Source organism: Hylobates moloch, unplaced genomic scaffold (genome assembly GCF_009828535.3).
Source record: "Hylobates moloch isolate HMO894 unplaced genomic scaffold, HMol_V3 SCAFFOLD_3, whole genome shotgun sequence".
Lineage (NCBI taxonomy): Eukaryota > Metazoa > Chordata > Mammalia > Primates > Hylobatidae > Hylobates > Hylobates moloch.
This window is the reverse complement of record NW_026652278.1, coordinates 104,610,490-104,617,769: the sequence shown is the minus strand read 5'-3', so window position 1 is coordinate 104,617,769 and position 7,280 is coordinate 104,610,490. Positions and strand designations below refer to the sequence as shown.

Below are 7,280 nucleotides of genomic sequence, written 5' to 3'. Positions count from 1 at the left end.
GGAACATAGTGAAATATGCTCGATATCAAATGTGCTAACATAATGCTGTCGAAAGAAGAAAGAGGAGGTGAAGTCCAGGGTGATATAATCTAACAGAATATTCAGTGTAATGTGCTTAGATGAAAAGAGGAGGGAAACAATGGAAGAAAATAGTTATCTCTTCTCCTTATCAGTCTGTGTTCTACTGGGAAAGAAAAGCTGAGGCTCCTCATTAAGTTGTAACCTGACTGGTTTACTATTCTGTTACTTGGTGATCTTCAGATTTTGGCCAATATAAGTTGATAACTTCCCATAATAAAATATACTATATTTCCTTTTTTTCTTCATCGGACACTTAAAAAAACATGTATTTATATTAGTTTTCTACCAAATCCAGTTAAAAGCAAAGAGCAGTAATCATATCTGAATGAGCACAAATGTACTTGCCAGTTGCTTTCCTCTGTGGCAACACTGTTGCTTGGGAAGGTGTTAATGCTTTTATTATCGTTGCTGTTATTGTATCTCACTAATGATTTAATCACCCTCTTCAAAAAGTGTGAATTTCTTAGAGGATTTTCTTTGCCTAACTACTGTGCTTGGTGATGCAAAACTTACATAACTTAGATAACTTTTTCTTCTTTACTATGAAAATGCTTTAATACAGGTGAACACACAGCAAGTGCACATACAGAGAGACATAGCTTTCACAGAACACACTGGGAGTGAATAAGAATTTGTATCACTTCTATCTAACAGAAGGCTCTACTAGGCCACCTCCTGCTGGGCCCACTCCTCAAACTCTCCCTCCTCCTGGTACTGTTGGTACTCGAACATCAGGTTGTTCCTGTTGCTCTTGGCCTCAGTGAATTCCATCTCATCCATGTGCTCATCCACGCACCAGGGCAAAAAGGCCTTGTGCCTGAACATGGCAGTGAACTGCTTTGAAATGTGCCTGAACAGCTCCTGGATGGCCATGTTGTTGCCAGTGAAGGCAGCAGACATTTTTTGCCCTGGGGATGGGATGTCACAGAAAGCTGTTTTCACATTGTGGGGGATCCAGTAAGCAAAGTAGCTGCTGTTCTAGTTTTGGCTGTTAAGCATTTGCTCGTCCACCACCCTCCGGGACATGTGGCCCCTGAAAATGGTAGCTGCCATTAGGTAGCAGCCTTGCAGGGTCGCACAGGCAGTCAGCATATTCTTGGCATCAAACGTCTGCTGGGTGAACTCAGCCACCGTCAAGGCCCGGTACTGCTGGCTGCCCCGGCTGGTCAGCAGGATAAAGCCAGGCATGAAGAAGTGCAGGTGGGGGAATGGGACTATGTTTATGGCCAGTTTCCCAAGGTCAGCATTCAGCTGGCCTGGGAAGTGCAGGCAGGTGGTGACTCCACTCATGGTGGCAGATACCAGGTGGTTCAGGTCACTGTAGATGGGTGTGGGCAACTTTAGGGTCCTGAAGCAGATGTCATAGAGAGCTTCATTATCAGTGCAAAAGGTCTCACCTGCATTTTCTATGAGCTGGTAGACTGAGAAAGTGGTGTTGTAGGGCACCACCACTGTGTGGGACACCATGTATATGAAGAAACTGCCAGCCACCTTTATACTAGGTGCACATAATAAGTCAAATCAACTTTTCTTCTTCAGAGAAGAGTCACCTGAGTGCCCCACTAGGTTCTGAAATATATGGTAAGTAGGCCCCCATGACCCTGGAGGAAGGGTGTAACAACACTTTTTGTGGCTTCAAAGTTTCGTCTCTTCAGATCCCACTGTCTGCTGACAGGGCTGGCCTTAGGGTGTGAGAACAGTGCAGTCACACAGGATCCCCAGCTCAGAAGGGCCCCCTAACTGGGCTTAATGCTCAGCAGTTGCTGTCATGACATTCCTTGTATTTTTACTTTAGAATTTGTATTTTCGTAAGTGAAGTCCGATGGAACAATGGAGCATGTGCCAGGGACATAGAGCCTCAGCTCCCTCCTGGTCCCCCCTCCTCCCACTTCCCCAGGATGGGTTCATGGCTACCTGCTTCCTATGCCCTCACACTCTGGCCTCACCCTGCCTCTACCTCTCTGCTTGTACCCCATTAACTGATGTGCCTTCTGCTTGAGGTGGTCACCTCAAGGGTGTTGGGGCTGACATGGGCAGCATTCTGCCATTGCCTTTTTCCCCTAATGGGGGCTTGAGCACAGATATGGGAGGTTCAGGGTCGATGGGTGCCCCACAGCATCTCAGGGCAGGGCGAGGTGGTGGCTGTCCCTGCCCCAGGCTGGTAACTCCACAGTACATTTGGTGAGTGAGTTGGCAGGAAAGTCTGTGGCCCACCTCATCCAAACACTGAACGCATGGCATGGAGGTTCCCGTTCCATGGTGGTTGCCCATCCACTATGGGTTGGGACAGTAGGGCCATGGAACCGCGGGAAGAGGAGAATGACTTTTCTGCCCCTGAGTAGGGCACAGCCTGTTAGTTTGGTGGATGCAGAGAGGTCGTGGGCTACATGCGTAGGGTCACAGGCAGAGCAGGGCCCCTGGGCACCTGTGAAGGTCTGTACTTGTCCTGCAAGTATTCCCATGCCTGAGGGAGCACAACTTTAAATAGCAAATAAAAATCACCATGACACAAGAAGAGAGAGAAAGACTGTGGAAGAAAGGAAAAAATTTAATATTGTAGTACTTTTACTGGCACTCTTTTCCTGACTTTTGAACAAAAGGTCCTGAATTTCCATTTGCATTGGGCTGTGCAAATTGTGTGGCTGGTCTTGTCTGCAGAGCTTGTTACTTGGTGGTTGGGAGTCAGTGAGTCTTTTGGGAGACTTCTCTGATGGACAAAAGTGTCCTTGACTCACATCTAGTGGCAGATAAGGGCCACAGACCTACATAGGAAAACCTGTGAGAAAAGGTAGACCCTGGATGTTTGCTCGTGGACAGCCATCAGGGCCTAGAACAGGAACCATACATTCAATTGGCTGTGGCAGGTAACAGCCAGCATCAGGGAATGTGGAGTGGAGGGCACTGCAGCGAAGTGCTTGCCTTGAGCAATCTGATATGGAGGAGGTGAGAGATGCTATTGCGATTCAGCTCCAGATGGTGTTGCTGTGCCAGATAGGAGCTCAGTATTGCAGTATTATTCAAGAGAAACTGGAGATCCAGCTTGTTTGTGTGAAAAATTTTTATAAATTAAAAAAAAAATTTTTAATGAGACAGTCTGGCTCTGTCACCCAGGCTGGGGTACAGTGGTGTGATCTCGGCTCACTGCCACCTCTGCCTCCTGGGTTCAAGTGATTCTCCTGCCTCAGCCTCCCGAGTAGGTGGGATTACAGGCATGCGCCACCACACCCAACTACATTTTTGTATTTTTAGTAGAGAGGAGGTTTCACCATGTTGGCCAAGCTGGTCTCAAACTCCTGACCCCAAGTGATCTGCCCACCATGGCTTCCCAAAGTACTGGGATTACAGGCTTGAGCCACTGTGCCCGGCCTGTGTGAAAATTTTTATATGAAATTTCAAACACAGTATAGATAAACAAAACATATCGAGGAGACATATTTGAGCTGGGGCCCCTTTGTTTGCAGGTCATGGGGTGAGTTGGTTTTGGCATAATATGTTACCAGGGCTGTAAACCCCTCTAGACTCAGTCACCCTAGCCTGATTTTCATGCTTTGAGAAGAAAACTGGACATCTGAGTGGGAGATTAAAGAGCCCTAATTTACACTCAAGTGTGCAGTTTTACAGGGTCTGGGTCTGGAAAGGATTTTGCTGGGGATGGACATGCCACCACCATCAGATTGTGAATGTATATTAGATTTCAACAATGACATCTAGTAGCAATGAAAGAAACAACAGCTGTGCTGAGCCAAGGAAGCTTTTCTTCATCAGCCTCCATCAGCCAGGCATTTAGAGTGAGTAAGCCGCTGGACTCAGAGTGGGAAAGGGTAGGTCTCAAGAGAGAGATAATGGATTTTCTATTAATACAGGCAAGTGGGGGAGAGAGTGATTCCATGGAAGTATATAAGGTATGATCAAACATGCATTCCAAGCCAGTTATATGGGCCATTCTAGTTACATTGCTACTGAATTGTTTTGATTAAATGCCACAGGTGTTAAAATAGCAAACTTTCATTTAAGTTTTCCTTTTATTTATGGAAATTCAATAGGACGATTTCAGGAAGGCTTAATATTAGTATCAATTTTTAGTAAATGTTGTATGACTTTATAGTCAGATATTGACCAGTAATAATGTCATTTAATATATCCTACACTTGATCTTAGCCAAAAGGCCAAGTAGTGATATATGTGTTCAATATATAATAAGCAATAAATAATTACTGAGTCTAGCACAGTTCTAGGCTATGTATATGTATTAGGTGTCTTATTTGACATTTAAATTCATCATAATATTGTGTTTTAACTTGAGGGAATGCAAAGAAATAAAAATATGAGATTTCCCCTTATGTATTCATGTGCTGTATACATATTTATTGAGTATGCACCACGTACCAGATTAGATGCTGGGATACAATAGCAAGTTAGATGTTTATGCTTGCTATTTTCATGGAGCTTACAATCTAATATGGTAAGTGGTATTAGGCAAACCCGTTACACAAATAACTAACATTAATTGTGTTAAGTGCTATGAAGGAGAAGCATACAGGGAACTGGAAGCAGGTTTGGGGGCCAAGGCTCAGCAACTGAAGGAGACAATAATTAGCAATGAGGCTGAAAAGGAAGTTGAGACTAAACCATGTAAGGCCTTGAAGGTCATATCCAGGATTTAGCTTCTTATTCCAAAAACAATGTATGGACATTGAAGGATTTTAAGCAGCTAAGTGCCATAATCAGATATTTTAAAAAAAGCCCATTCTGGCTTCAGTGAGTAAAACAGATCATACCTACATGAGAAAATCGACAGGAGAAGCATTGTTTGAACATATGGGACTTTTGGAATTAACTTTAGAACTAGGCACATCAGGAAGTAATGTTCAAGTAAAATTATTGCTTTGTGTGTAGTATGGGATAAAATAAGAGGTCTATGTTGGGTGTTTCATTTTATCCGATGAAATTTTAATTTTTTTTATCATGAAGGAGCCAAAGGAGTAATTTCCTATCCTTTTTGCAGTTTACTAATGTCAGAAGCTGACAGATTAAAAAATGATGTACTACATGGACAAAGCCTGGCATATTTGTAACTTTCAATATGTAGCTATGTTAAACTGCATTAATAGCTAAGGAAATGAGTTTGGATTTAAAGGATACTTTTTTCTTGGATTGGATTTTGGTTGGAAAAAAGGATCTTAGGTAAGAAGGATTTTTTTTCCCATTTACTGGGGGAACCAGTCCCCAATATTTCAACGTAGGTTCTTTTCTATTTTCCCTAAGTGTCAGCTGGTATGAGAAATAAAGAGAAAGAGTACAAAGAGAGGAATTTTACAGCTGGGCCTCTAGGGGTGACATAACATATTGGTAAGACCGTGATGACAACCCCGAGCCGCAAAACCAGCAAGTTTTTATTAGGGATTTTAAAAGGGGAGGGGGTGTACGAACAGGGAGTAGGTCACAAGGATCACATGCTTCAAAGGGCAATAAAGATCACAAGGCAAAGGCAAAATTAGAATTAGTGATGAGGGTCTATGTTCCGCTGTGCACGTATTGTCTTGATAAACATCTTAACAGAAAACAGGGTTTGAGAGCAGATAACCGGTCTGACTAGAATTTACCAGGCTGGAATTTCCCGATCCTAGTAAGCCTGAGGGTACTGCAGGAGACCAGAGCGTATTTCAGTCCTTATTTCAACTGCATAAGACAGACACTTCCAGAGTGGCCGTTCATAGACCTCCCCCAAGGAATGCATTCCTTCCCCAGGGTATTCCTTGCTGGGAAAAGAATTCAGTGATATTTCTCCTACTCACACGTCCGTTTATAGGCTCCCTGCAAGAAGAAAAATATGGCTCTGTTCTGCCCAACCTGCAGGCAGTCAGACCTTATGGTTATCTTCCCTTGTTCCCTGAAAATCACTGTTATTCTATTCTTTTTTAAGGTGCACTGATTTCATATTGTTCAAACACACATGTTTTACAATCAATTTGTTCAACAGTGATCCTGAGGTGACGTACATTCTCAGCTTATGAAGATAACAGGATTAAGAGATTAAAGTAAAGACAAGCATAAGAAATTACAAGAGTATTAATTTTGGGAACTGATAAATGTTCATGAAATCTTCACAATTTATGTTCAGGGATTGCAGTGAAGACAGGCGTAAGAAATTATAAAAGTATTAATTTTGTGAACTGATAAATGTCCATGAAATCTTCACAATTTATATTCTTCTGCCTCAGCTCCAGCTGGTCCTTCTGTTCAGGGTCCCTGACTTCCTGCAACACCCATTCATAGTGATGTGATTTGGCTCTGTGTCCCCACCCAATCTCATCTCGAATTGTAATCCCTATGTGCTGAGGGAGGGACCTGTAATCCCCAGGTGTGGAGGGAGGGAGGTGATTGGATCATGGGGGTGGTTTCCCCCAGGCTGTTCTCATGACAGTGAGTGAGTGCTCATGAGATCTGATGGGTTTATAAGTGTTTGGAAGTTCCTCCTTCATTCTTCTTTCTCCTGCTGCCTTAAGAAGAAGGTGCTTGCTTCCCCTTCAGCTTCCACCATGATTGTAAGTTTCCAGAGACCTCCACAGCCATGTGGAACTGTGAGTCAATTAAACCTCTTTCCTTTATAAATCACCCAGTCTTGGATATTTCTTTATAGCAGTGTGAAAATAGACTAACACACATAGATATGGTAGACTTTTTAGAGAAAGATCCATAGTATGTGAAGTAATAGATATTATTACCACTAGTTCTACTAGCACATGTGCTGAAATTTTATTGTCAACTTTCTCTGCACACCCAACCACACACAAACACATATTTATTTCATTTATTCCTCACAAAAACCCAATGCTGTATGCACTATTACTATGTTCTTTTTAAAGATAAGGAGATCGAAGCACAAATAAGTTAATTACTTTACCAAAAATCACATAGCTTATTGATAATATAGCCAGAATATAAAACAATATTTGATTCTAGAATGACAGTTCATAACTATTACATTATATTGCCTTCCAAGATTGAAACTAAAATTTTCAATTATGGAAAAAATAATACATCTATCCAATAAACATATTACCAAAGTTATCCTTCTTTAGGAAAATTAAATAAATATAGAGTAATAATCTCAATTGTACAAATTTCAGAAATGTTTATTTGAACTGTAATAGAATGCTTCCATTTTAAGAAGAATACCCTATTATTAGGTATACTTT

At 42.1% G+C, this 7,280-nt stretch overlaps 1 pseudogene; it reads right to left on the bottom strand.

Moving 5' to 3' along the window:
* Window positions 1-744: 744 nt before the first annotated feature.
* LOC116481029 (tubulin beta-8 chain-like) lies at window positions 745-1,548 on the bottom strand (annotated as a pseudogene).
* Window positions 1,549-7,280: the final 5,732 nt, after the last annotated feature.